General features: G+C 48.6%; 1 long non-coding RNA gene across 1 annotated transcript; it reads right to left on the bottom strand.

Moving 5' to 3' along the window:
* Positions 1-346: 346 nt before the first annotated feature.
* LOC146765560 (uncharacterized) lies at positions 347-13,597 on the bottom strand. Its single transcript, XR_014949924.1, has 4 exons — positions 13,130-13,597; positions 10,340-10,508; positions 8,064-8,226; positions 347-7,614 (listed from the first exon to the last, which is right to left on the bottom strand). It is a non-coding gene; the product is annotated as an uncharacterized LOC146765560 (long non-coding RNA).
* Between the last annotated feature and the right edge of the window lie 273 nt (positions 13,598-13,870).

Genomic DNA, 13,870 nt, shown 5'->3' with positions numbered 1-13,870 from the left:
CACCGTGATGCTGAGTGTGAGATGTGGTTCCTTCCCCCAGCTGCAAACGGGACCTGAGGCAATCAGTGGGGTTTTTAACAAAACAGGGGAGCCCCACAAGGTTAATCCAGGTCCTGTTATGGTCACAAAGTGAGGTGCTGGCAGACTGGGAAAAGGACAATTTCATAAAATCATCATGGAATTATCAAATCCCAGAATGGTTTGGGTTGAAGGGACATCAAATCCCAGAATGGTTTGGGATTGAAGGGATATCAAATCCCAGGATGATCTGGGATTGAAGGGACATCAAATCCCAGGATGATTTGGAGTTGAAGGGACATCAAATCCAGAATGGTTTGGGGTTGAAGGGACATCAAATCCCAGAATGGTTTGGGTTGAAGGGATATCAAATCCCAGAATGGTTTGGGTTGAAGGGACATCAAATGCCAGAATGGTTTGGGTTGAAGGGACATCAAATCCCAGAATGGTTTGGGGTTGAAGTGATATCAAATCCCAGAATGGTTTGGGTTGAAGGGACATAAAATCCCAGAATGGTTTGGGTTGAAGGGGTGTTAGAGCCCATCCCATCCCACCCCTCTGCCATGGACACCTTCCACTGGACATCCAGCCTGGGCTTGTTCTCTGGTTTTCCCAAACCCATAAAGCCCAATCCCAGCTAAAAAGGCACCACAAACCTGTCCCCACCTCTTCCCCTCCTGCAACACTTCCCATTTCAGGAGGAGAGATTATTGATGGTTCAGCTTGTTGTACAGGCTGGCATGATTTATGCAAGCATTTGCCAATAAACACCAGGATGGGAGGTTGTTTTTCCAGCATTCCCACAGTGGAGCACTAGAGGAAACAATAACCAGCCCCGTGATTGTTACTGTGGGACTTCTCCTGCCAATTACACTGAGTTACAAGTTTCAGTTATGGGATATAAAATAATTAACTTCATAAGGTCCAAGAAGAATTGCTTGCTCTCTAGGAAGGATCTCCTTCCTCTGCTTTTTTTATGCCAACACAATGTATAATGACTGGAGTTTAAAAAACCCACTCTGCAGACTCCACAGAACTCAGTATTTCATCACTTCTGCTGCTCACCACGATTTTAATAACAAAAACAGGTTGTCAGGGTCATAAACCCCAGGTGAACATTCCCTTCCTGCAGGACTTTCAGCCAGCAGAGCACTGCTTGAAAACAAAGTGCATTTAGCAACAGCTCTGGGAGATTTGTCATATAAGTTTGAGCTTAATGAAAATAAAAATCAAATTAAGGATCTTGTAAAGTCTTCCTTGGGATTTTTCAAGTGATGAGCTTTAATTAAAAGTAAGCAAGGAAAAAGGAGAGCATTGCATGGGCTGAGAGGAATAACCCAGAACTGCATTCAGGACAGTGTGGGCAGAGACTGGCAGGGGAAATGGAGAGCAGTGAGCCCTGCTGGGGAAGGATTTTTCTCAGGAATTGTTCCTCCTGGTCAGAGCAGCCTGAGGGATCTCTGCAGACTGGAGGAGCCTGCTCCCACCCCTCTGGTTTAACTGGGATGGAAAGGGGGTGAGAGCTGGGACACAACAAAGGGTTGTGTCCCATGGTGCTGTGGATTTTTGATTTATATAAAACCATGGAATCCTGGGGTGGTTTGGGTTGGAAGGGACCTTAAAAATAATTTCATTCCACCCCTGCCATTGGCAGGGACACCTTCCAGCACCCCAGGGTGCTCCAAGCCCTGTCCAGCATCCCAGGGACACTTCCTCTGGGAATTCTATCCCAGCCCCTCCCCACCCTTACAGGGAGGAATTTCTCCCTAATCTCTAACCTAAACTTCCCCTCTCTCAGCCTGACTCAGACTCACATCCATTTATTGACTCCTTTCAGCCCTAATAAATATCTGAGATGTGTAGCTGAAGGTTCAGATTACATTTTGGATCCAAACTAGGTCACATTTGCTTCCAAAGCCAAAAATAAGCTCTTATTCCAAAACCACAGGATAAACAGAAGCCTTTCCATCATCATGGAGCATTCTTCAGCCTGATGTTCCTTTCAGAGCACAGACCCTCTCATGCATAAATGCCATGGTAGGACAAGGATTCAAGAGTGGCGGGTTAATGTAATAATGTTTTGCAAAATGAGAAAAATAATCAAATAAGCCCTCAAATGGAAATGTTGGCATTCACTCCCAACAGTGCAGTGTCAAAAAAGGAGATTATAATTATTTCCAAGGCTCACAACAGCAAATGCACTTTCCCACTGGAGTTTTACCTCCATAAATTAAAAAAATATCCTAATTTACAGGTATTGGCTCCGTTAAACGCTATGGAAATCCTGCACACTGTAAAGCCCATAATCCTCCCCTCAGAGCTCCCAGCTCCTGGGGGTGTCCCCAGCTGGGGAGCAGGAAAAGCTCTGTACCCACCTGCAGTTCCCTCACTTGCAGCCCAGCAATGACAGATGCCTGTGGATTCTCTGGGAACCGCCAGCTGCAGGAGCTCAAAGCACATTTCAGCTCTTACAGAACACGGGGTGATAATCCCTCCTGCAACACTCACAGTCCTGACTGAACGTGAGAGGAAGGACCTGAATTTCCAGGTGATGCCTCAGGTTTGAGCTTTGATATTTTTCACATTCTGTGCTGCTTTAGTGTGCACTTCTGAGCTTCACTTTATGGGATGGTGAGCTCTGCACAGAGCAGGGAGACAAAACAATTCCTTTTCCAGCTGGGGACCAGGGACAAATGATCCAAATCTCAGCCCAGGAGCACAAACAACAAGGACTGAAGAGAGAAGAAAGAGAAGGATGGGACTTCATAACTTAAAGATATAATTGGACAATAAACTCCAATATGCAAATGGAGCAGAACTTATAAAAATGAGAGATCCTGTGACTGGTTGTCCATTTTTTGTGACCATTTTGGTTCATCTTGGGTGTAGCCCTGGCTGGGCTCTTGTGCTGCCCAACGTGGACCCACTGAGGCCCTTTAATAAATCCCTGCTTTATTGTTTACTAATTAATTAATTACTTTATTCTTTAACTCTCTCCAGCCTCTGTTCTAGGCCAGTCTTCACAAGGCATCACCGGGATGGGGCCTGGGCTTGACTTAGGGGCTGGTTTTGCTCCTAAGTGAAACTCAGAGTCATTTTTTTGGTTACTTCATTCCTGTTGTGCAACCCAAGGTGAAGGATCCCACCCTGCCCCTTCATCCCCAGGGTATTTTTTGGCAGCTGGACATAACCAGGGATGGAGATGGATTTAGGGATCTCATGGGATTGCTGCTCCTCTGCTTTGGCTCTGAGAAAAAGCTGATGGGCCCAGAATCTTTCAGAAAAATCCCTCATACACGTGGATCCAGAGACCAGTTTTGGTGTTGAGGCTTCCCAGTAACCCTTCACATTCTGCAGCTGCCCCCAAAATGGCAATTTCCTTTTAAAAACACCAGTTTTATAATCTGCCTTTAAGACCAGAAAATAAAGGTGTGGAATTAAATAAAACCCACAGCAAACCAGAAACATCTCCCTGTTCCTCACTCTTTGTTGACCTACTGACGTGAGGATTTCAGGAGGAATTTGCAGGTAATTGTGTCGCTTCTCTCCTTTGCCTCAGCTCCAACCACAGCCTCAGCACTAATAAATGTATTTACAAGTGGTTTTTGCTCACTCCATTGAATCACCGTGCCCAGGGTGAGTTCCCAGGTCCTGACTTCCCCCTGGGATTTTGGGAAGGGGCTGGCTGTTGGCTGAGGTCTCTTATTTAACCACCCAGCCTTACCCTGCTCTTTCATTTGCAAACCCACAAAGGCGTGTGAAGAGTTTGAGTCATCTCTGAGTCAGCTCCTCTCAGCACAGGAACCCGAGGCCAGCAGCTGGAGAAAGGGAATTATTCTGGATGATGGAGAAGAAACCGTCCTGGCACGGGAAGTCCTTGCAGAGGTTACTTCATTTAAAGGGAGAGTGAATCCTCCAGATGAGGAGCGGGGAAATGATGGATTTTGATGGATTTTTCCTCACTACAGACCCTGAGGAGGAGCCAGCATTCCTCAGCCTGCCCCTCTGGAGGCTCCAGGGATGTGTCAAGCAGCTGATGGAGCAGCAGGACCTGGTGGGATCCCACCTTGTGCTGCTGAGCCAGGAAACATCAGAGATATCTCAGAAACAGAGAATGGTTTGGGTTTAGGGAATCCTTAAACCCAAACCATAAACCAAAACCCTTGGGCTTTTGGAGGGACCTTAAAGATGGCCTCATTCCAAATCCCTGCTGTGGGGGTTGATTTGATTTGATTTAATATGATTAGAAAGTTGTGAGGGAGGGGTGCTCAAGGGCAGGGTGAAATGGTGGGACAGGAAAGATCCACAAGTTTTTGGGATAAAATCCACTCGGGGGTGGCTACAGGAAGATGCTGCAGGTGGGAGGAATGATGGAGCAGAAGGGTCTCTTGCCACTGGGAGCCAGTGGAAACCAGAGCTGGAGAGCCACTGGAGCCAAGAGCAGAGCACAGGCCTCGCTCCTGGCGCTGAATTTCCTGAATTTCCAGGGAAGCATTCATCCCTGATTGCAGCAGGTGTCAGAACAAACCCCTTCAATTAGATCAAGAGAGAGAGGCTCAATGGGGAGGAGGAGAAAATCAAGAGAAGCCATTTCATCTCGCTTGGATCTGGCTCTGCTGGGCCCCAGGCTCTGACAGATCCCAGCTCATCCCTCTGGGCTGTTTGATTCCAGGTCAATGTCCTTGTTCGTCCTGCTCTTCTCCTCTGCTGTGGATTTCTGACACTTAGGGAAAAAACAGCTGGAGCAAAACTTCCATTTCCTCAGCTTTCCTCATAACTGCTTCTTAGGATTTTAAGTTTTCAGGCATCTGATAAATAAAAATCCTGCCTTTCCCACAGAGCTCTGTGTCCTACACCCACCAACAAGTGAAAATAATAATTTTCTTATATGAAAACAAAAGTACAATCAAACAGTGTTTTTCTAGATGCCTGCTCATACTCCATGGTAGGAAATTAATTCCAGAGAGAATCTTGCTGAACTCCAAGGCCTGACAAACTTTTCATCCTGTAATCATTTTTCAGAGCAAAGGAAAACAAAATACATAAAACAGACAAATGGAAATATCACTGATCCCATCATGGCTGCAGAGGAAAGGGTAATAAGGAGGAAGATGACAGAGTGGAATTGTTCCACAGTGAATTTTTGGCTCAAGCTCTCTGTCTCCTGAGCTTTCCAGACCACTGTGTCACCTGGGAGGAACCTGGAACTGCCACCACTATTTGGGACAGAAGAAGACTTTGGGGTTCAGACTGAAAGAGGGGAATTTTGGTAAGATATAGAGAAGAAAATCTTCCCGTGAGGCTGGGGAAGCCCTGGCACAGGGTGCCCAGAGCAGCTGTGGCTGCCCCTGGATCCTGGAAGTGCCCAAGGCCAGGCTGGATGGGGCTTGGATGGACCTGGGATAGTGGAAGGTGTCCCTGCCCACGGTGGGGGATGGAGTGGGGTGATCTTTAAGGTCTCTTCCTAATCCAAACCACTCCACGATTCTGTGATTTGTGGGTTTTTTGTTGAATTGTTACAGGTTTTTGTTAATACAGAATCCCAGAACCATTAAGGTTGGAGAAGGCATCCAGGATCAAGTCCAACCCTTGACCTAATCCCACCATGCTCTCTAAACCACGTTGTGACATGAGGAAGACAATTGCCAGCTTCTACAGAGGAAGAAAAACCCCAGCTTTGGTGGCAGCAGAAAATTTTAGGAGCATTAAAAGCCACCACAGCGAGCATTAGACACCCATACCCCATTTACACCGTGCACAGCAGAACTGGACTTAAACCCTGGCTTAACTGTGAGGAAAATGTTGAAATGCTTTGATGGCCTCAGGTTCTTCAGAAGGAGCAGGAGCTCTCCTTTCACACCACAGCCTCAATAAAGCATCACTGACTCAGCTCCAACCATGAACCAGCACTTGGGCAGCCCTGCAATGGAGCTGTGGCCATCTCTTCTTCCTCTCTGAAGTCTGTGGCTGGCAGAGGAGCTGAGCTGCAAAAAAATTACCCCCTCCTCCAAAAAAAACTCACCCCAAAACCCCCAAAACTAAATTTGCAATAGTTATCAACTAACCCTTTCAGCAAACTTTTCACATCCACCAATTATAGCTCAGCCCCCTCCTCACTTTGTCACTCAAGTACCACCTGCAAGATCACCCAGACATTTATCCAAGTGTTTGGCATCTCCCTTGCAGAAGGATTCAAGGGATCTCGCAGACAAAAGCTGTTCTTAGTTTTATTTTCCTATTTGAAGTCTTTCTTATCTAAGAATATTTGTCTCAGTGGTTAAACCCCCAATGTTTACCTGTTGCAAAGGAGAAAAAAGCAGCAACACTTGCTCAGGAAAGTAGCTAAAAAAACCTCCCAGGGGTCCAAATGATTTATTCTCTCTTTGGTCCTTGAGCCTCCTCTTCTATTAAAACACAGGTGAGGTTTAGCCCTCTGAAAATTTATCGCTGACAACTTCCTGCTATGATACATCTCTCCAGAGGTTTTGTTGGCACCTGAGAGTTGCTGCTCTGCACATCTGTACTAAAAACTGTCTGCTGGCCGTAAATCCCTCCCGCTCCCCCGAGCCAGGTGTGCCTCTGCTCCCATCTATATTCCAAATTTAGTGAGTGAGGGGAGCTGCAGAGGCAGGGGGAGAGGGGAATTAGCCAGGCAGGCACTTCCCAGGCAGGCCCAGAGCCCCAGCACTGGGCTGTGCCTCCAGCTAACGAGGAGGGCGAAGCAGAGACAGCCAGAGCTTTATTGATGAATTGGGACGACCATCAGAAAGCCCAAACAATAAAATCACTGGAATTGCTGCTTCGTGCATGCAGGTTAAACCTCCTCCAGCTTTCCCCGTCATTTCATTTATTTCCCCCCCTTCCCCTTCAGGTAAAAGGAAAAAACTGTTTTTGAGCAGAACTAAAAAACCAGCGATGCCACCACCAAGGAAAAACTGTCAAATTCCAAGCTCAGAGAGCTCAGAACTCCTTTTGTTCTTTTGAATAGGGCAGGGAAAGAAGTAATGCATGAAAAATGGAACAAGGTGTCAGTATTTATATCCACAAAGCCAAGGCAAAGGAACAGCTCCTTGATAATGGCTTTCCTGCCACCAGCCTGGGAGTCCTCAAAGGGAGGGATAAAAGCAGGGCACGATCTGAGCAGCTCAGCTCATGCAGAGGAAGAAACTCATCTGAGACACATTATTTGCCAAGCATGACCTTTGTTGGCTTGATGGGGATCTCATGGGCTGGAGGTCTAAAGGTCTTTGGCACCTGGAGGGGGAGCAGCATCCTCCACACGAGTGGATTTTCAGCCACACCACAATTATTGTTTCAATTTTCCCTCTGGTTAAGAGCTGATTCTTTCACAGGTGAGAAGAAATGAGCAGAAAAACGTGGATTGACATTTTTGACTTGGCTACTGTGAGTTATTTCCATTTTCTTGTCCCACCTCTGGCAGAGTTGGCACTACAATTCCAGGAGGGAATCACTGCTCCTGCTCAGCTGCCAAAAACTCAGCGCTCTTCTCCTCCCCCACTGGGTTAAAATCCTTTCTCTAGGATCCACAGCTTGGTGCAGTTGGGAATGGAGGTCTGGGGAAGCATCACCCACAACCTGCAGAGGCAAAGGAGGGTTCCAAGGTCTCCATCACTGGGTTTATTTTAGGGATAAGATCTTGCTTTCTCCTGCAGAAAGCAGACGCAATGAGGACATCAACCAGCGGGGAGGAAGGGTTGTTTAGTGTGCAAACAGGAATAATAATATTAAAATGAGTGATGGAGAATTCAAGAGGAATATCAGGGGAAATATCCACCACGGAGAATCACTGAGCTCTGATGTGGGAAACACTCCTCAGCATGGTGAAAGCATCATCCCTACCCTGCTCCAAAGATTGCCCCAAAACCAGAATTTTTTTGGTCAAACCAAGAGCCACGAACCCTCCCAGCCTGTGCCATCCCTGCTCCCAGGGCTGAGAGACCAGGGGAGTCTAGATCTCCTTCTCCTGCTCCCTCCCCATGGAGAATTCCTGTTTTCAGTAAGGTGCACACTCCTGCCTTTCCTACCTGCAAACTCTGCAGCGTTTTCCAGCAAGAGCTGCCCCAGGAATATAAACCAGGCACACTTGTGCAGAAAGAATGACAGGATTAAGTTTTGTTTTATGTTTCCTTCCTCTCAGGTACTCTTGATGCCAAGAAGAGATGCAGATGCAGAAGGAGTGGAATATGACTGTACAATAAAACAACAATAGGTTGGATTGAGCCATTTTAGGAGCGAGAACAAATTTACAAAAAAAACCCACCCCAACTTAAAATATAAATAGTTACAGCAGAGCACATCCCAAGGAAGCAGATGGTATAGTCTGGTTCACTAATTAGTTTGCAGACCCAGTTGTAGAAATTAGAAGTGATAAACAGCATTTCTCTGTCAGGATCCAAAAGTGTTTGAAACAGTCTAACAGAGTTGAGTAATTGCAGGGGAATGTTCACAGAGGGATCTGAAGTCACTCATTCAGTACAGTGTGGTTTTTATTTCTTTAAGTGAGTAGTGATAGGCCACGTTCCTTTATATGAGAAGGAAAATGGAATCAGGAAATCATGGAATGGTTTGGGTTGGAAGGGAATGTAAAGATCATCCTTTTCATCCCCCTGCCATGAGCAGGGTTCTCTTCCACCACACTAGGGTGCTCTAAGCCCTGTCCAACCTGGCCTGGGACACTTCCAGGGATGGGACAGCTTCTCTGGGAAATCCATCCCAGTCCCTCACTGTTGGAATCTGAGGTATTGATGATCCTGAGATTGTAGAAAGTCTCTGTCTGTCAGCCCCGCTGCCAAAGCAGAAGCCATAATTGGTCTGTGCTGGTTTCCAGGTTGTTTATTCTGTTTATCTCTCACATGTTCTGCTGCCCTGCCCAGCTCTGTCCTGCAGGGCAGCGTGTGGGGCTCTGCCCTCAGTGGGATGTGACAAACATTAAATACCAGAAACTCCCTGGGCTGCATTTACAAGAACGTGCCAATATCTGTCACCTACGTTGGACAGTGTGTCCCCAGCCTGAACCAACAGAAAAATGCCAACACCACAGTGAGACATGGAGGACATGAAGAAGGAGAAAAAGGACAAGGCACACCCAATTTCCTCCATCTTGTCCCCTTTGGACCCCTCATCTAGAATCCTAAAATTTGACTTTTGCACCCGTGCCACACTGAATTATTACTGATATCAAACACTCAGAGCTTGTAATTGATCCTCTGAGATTGAAAACTCTTTTGCATGGACAGAGATCACAGCCAGTGTCTCTGGGGGCTCTGTCCAGGGGGGTTCCTGACCCCTGCCAGGGTCCCAGACCTGCCAGGGCAGCCAGAGGGAAGCTCTGGATTCCCACACCTCACCACCCCTCACAGGGAAGAATTTCTTCCCAATATCCCATTTGATCCTGCCCCCTGGTAGTGGGAACCCACTGCCCCTTGTCCTGTCACTCCAGTTCCTGATGTGGAGTCAGAATTAATCTCATTCTGATTTTCAATTAGCATTTTTCTTTATTTTCTCCTTATTCATTCCATTCCTTTGTCCCCTCACACTACCCAGGCCCTCTGACAGATGAGGTCCCACTGGACAGGGAGGTCCACAGGCCCCTCATCCCCCACAGACACCCCAATTCCTGATCCCCTCTGGCTGGAGCACATTCCCCCAGCTCTCTGATCAGCTCACAAGAATTAATCAATCTCCAGCTCCTGTTTTGTAGAGCAGACAAAACAAAGCCTTGCTATTCCCATTTCTCCCTGGGCTCACAGATGGGCTGTGACTTCACAGGAGCATTAACAACCCCCCAGGCCCCCCAGCCATCCATTATTCAGGGAGGGAGGCGAGAGGCAGAGTTAAAGTTCTCCCCAAATTCTTGCCTTTGCCTGCAGTAATGACTTTGCAAAGGCAAGAGGAAGCAGAATTGTTCAGAAAGATCCTTTCCAGCCCAAATGCACAGAGATGGAATCGGAGAATCATTAAGGTTGGGGAAAAAAAACTCCAAGATCATCAAGTCCAGCCTTTGAAAATCTGCAAAATCTATGTGGTTTTAGTGCCTATCAGGAGAACTTTCTGCAGCCTTTCAAAAATTATCAGAACAGCACTTCTGGGGCAAAAATCTGCAGTTTGGCATAGAAAGAATTAGTTTCCTTTTGTGTTGGAACAGGCAGTACTGAAAGAATGTTTTGACATTAACAAAGAAAGGCATTTAGGGTAAGTCAGAAACAAAGAATGGATTTCCTTCCTGGTGGACTGGCAGGGAAAACAGCCCTGCCATGAGGAGAAACACTAAATACAAAGACTTTTTTTGGGAAAATGGCACCTTCAGCTCCAGCATGAAGCATCCCCAGCCCCTCCTGGCTGCAAAGCTCCCAGCACCGCTCCACACGTCACAGCAGCCTCCGTGCTCAGGGCACCAGGGAGGCATGGCCTTGCATCCCTGGGAAACCAGGTGCTTCAGGCAATCTGTTCTATTTCAAGGAGAAGAAATTCTATGAAGAGAAAAAAAAAAATACAAAAATCAATGATTCTCACTTGAAAAATGGTCACAAGTCATAAATCCCATTTTGCACCAGCACAGCTGGGCTCGGGCTCTGCTCCCTCCCACTCTCCCTGGCTGCAGGGGTGTTGAGCTCCTTGATTTCAAACATATTTTCAGCAAGAACAGGCTGCTGCCAGCACACTGCACCCTGCTTTGGCTGGGCTGAAACTTGGAAAAGCAGAGAGCTCAGGAGTTTCACCTCCAGAGCTTCAGGCAGGGGACAGCAGCACAGCCCAGGGGTGCTGTGGCTCAGGCTGCGACTACACCAGAGACAGAATCATAACCTTGTGAAGGCTGGAAATGCCCTCCAGGATCATCAAGTCCAAATTTTGAGCAAGCTGTGCCCTCTTCACCCCGCTGTGAGGATTTGGGACACAGGCTGTCCCCACAGCCACCGTGCATCCCCCACTCAGAGACTCCCATTGCCCACAGTGCTCCCCTGGCCCAGGAGCAACATCTGCCAAAATATTTCCACAGCCCTTCCACCAGGCATTCACGAGCCTCTCTGGCACAAACTCACAGCTGGAGCCATTTTTGTGAAACCATTTCTTTTTAAACCCAGCAGGAGAGAACAGCTGTATTTTATAGGGTTTAGGCTTTATGGGGAGCAGTGAATTTCTTTAATTGCAGCGTGGCAAGAGCACAGCTCTGCTTCTCAACTCCAAGGAAAAGCTGGAAAAGTGTCCAGGGCAAATTCCCCAGAGCGTGGGCAGAGCTGGTGACGTTACACACGTCCCCTCTTTTATTAAAAGCCTACAGTAAATGGGGATTTAATTCCATCTGAATCTCTCAGTGCCCTCCCTGGCGTGCTCCTGTGCAGGTTAAGGTGACAGGCACAGCTTGGTTGTGGCACCCAGCCAGGGTGCTGGGCTTGCTCCAACACCGAGGGACCTGAAAGGACCCAAATGTCACCTCTTGAGTTAAAAACTTCAGCACTGCAGCTCTGGAGCAATAGAAGAGCAGATGGAAGCAGGAGATCAAAGAGGTTGTGCTGCAGAGAGCTGCATCCAGGAGAAGTTACTCAGCACCTTTTGACTTGCAAAGCATCTTATTGTGGCAGAAAGGTTGGAAGAGAATCCCAAAATCCCAGAGTGGGGCAGGGTTGAGGGAGCACAGAGGCTCAGCTGGTGCCCCCGGGGCCATGCCAGGGCACAGGGCACAGCGGGCTGTGCCCAGGGCTCTGGAATATCCCCAGCCAGGGAGGACCCACAGCCTCTCTGGGCTCTGCTCCAGGGCCCACAGGGAAGTTCTGCCTCCTGGGCAGGGAATTGCTGGGCTCAGCCCTGCCGGGGGCTCTGGGGCCATCGTGGGCCTGGAGCAGAGCTGGGGCTGCTCTGACCTCCTGCACAGGAGGTCGGAGCAGCCCCAGGATATTCTGAATATTCTGTGAATATTCTGTGAATATTCTGTGCAAAATTCTCCAGCACGGGCTGTTCCCACATTTCCCTGTGCTTCCATCCCGTTTCTAGGGGAGGGTCCCTGGGGGTCACCCCAGCTCTGTTTTGGGCTGGGCTGGACAATTCCCACTGTAAATCTCTGCTGGCCCAGGGCTCCCCCAAATCACAGTGACACCATTTCACAAGTTGTGTCACTGTGCACAATGGGGAAAATCCCCCACAACTCAGGGCCATGGAATCTCCAGAAACAGTTTTTGGGACTGCAGGAAGTACAGGGACAGACTGGGATGGACTGGGACACACAGGGATGGACAAGGACAGACAGACAGGGACACCCAAGGATACCCAGGGACACCCAAGGTGACAACAGGGACAGACAGGGATCTAGCAGAGACACCCAGGGACACAACAGGATGACCCAGGGACACCCCAGGGTCACCCAGGGACACCTAGGGTCACAACAGGGGCACCCAGGGACACCCAGGGACAGACAGGGACACACAGAGATAGACAGGGACACCCAAGGACACCCAGGGTCACAACAGGGACACCCAGGGACACCCAGGGACAGACAGGGACACACAGAGATAGACAGGGACACCCAAGGACACCCAGGGTCACAACAGGGACACCCAAGGACACCCAGGGTCACAACAGGGTCACCCAGACCTGAGGGCCCCTCTCAGCATCTCCTCAGCCCTTCCTGCTCCAGGCCCTGAGCTCCACAGCTCTCCAGGAGCTCCTGCTGTCCTGAGGAGCCCAGGACTGTCCCCAGCCCCCCGAGGACAGCCCTGGCCAGCAGATGGGACAGTGCAGCTGGGATTTGAGGTGCTGGGGGATCATCCCCATGGATTTCAGTCCCAGCACCTGCCCGTGTTCCTGCTGCTTCAGTCTTGCAGGAAACTCTGCTGCGCCCCAAGGCAGCTCCTCCAGCCCCACTGACCCCTCCAACCCCCAACAGGAAAACACCCAAACCAACCCCCTGCCCCACCCCTGGAGAGGCCAGCAGGGCTATTTACAGAACACCTGATTGCATCTTTCTTTGTACCCCCCCTTTTCCCATTACCTCATGTCTAGGGCTTGATTTCAATCACAGCCCTATTTTCACATAAAGCCCCAGCTATTTTTAGGGCTACGTAAGTAAATGGCTCATAAATAGCTTCTTGATTCCTACCAGTTCATGTTGCTCTTACATGTCCTACTTCTCTCCTCTGAAACTTTTGTCCCTCCCTGGTGACAACGTGTCACAGGGAGCTGTACCCTTGAGTGTTTTCTAATAAAGGAAGGCAGGGAGGGAGAGGAAGCTGCTTCCTGTAATTGCCTCAGCAAACAGCCCAACATGCACTTAGACATGAGGATTAGGGGGCCTGGGTGACAACTTAATTTCACACCTCTCATGATTAGACCAGGTAGGAAAATTGATTTCTCTCTCCCTGAGCTGCCCACACTCCAGTTTGGAACAAGCCACCCAAACTTTTCCCGAAGTATGAATTGATGGGGGGAAATTAATTTCAATTGACACAGCTTGGGTTTTCTTCAGCTAATCAAAGGCAGCCTCCTAATTAAAGCAGCGTGTAAAGAGCAGAGGGAAAATACAACTGCTGTCCTGTGCTGATGTGTGGGAATCCAGGGCTTCCCTCTGGCTGCCCTGGCAGGTCTGGGACCCTGGCAGGGGTCAGGAACCCCCCTGGACAGAGCCCCCAGAGACACTGGCTGTGATCTCTGCCCATGGAAAAGAGTTTTCAATCTTACAGGGTGAATTACCAGCTCTGAAGGTTTGATATCAGTAATAATTAAGTGTTGCATGGGTGCAAAAGTCAAATTTAGGATTCTAGATGAGGGGTCCAAAGGGGACAAGCTGGAGGAAATTGGGTGTGCCTTGTCCTTTTTCTCCTTCTTCATGCCCTCCATGTCT

This window comes from Lonchura striata, chromosome 23 (genome assembly GCF_050655825.1).
Source record: "Lonchura striata isolate lonStrDom1 chromosome 23, ASM5065582v1, whole genome shotgun sequence".
Taxonomy (NCBI): domain Eukaryota; kingdom Metazoa; phylum Chordata; class Aves; order Passeriformes; family Estrildidae; genus Lonchura; species Lonchura striata.
Note: the sequence above shows the minus strand (reverse complement) of the source record. Positions and strands in the feature narration are given on the sequence as shown.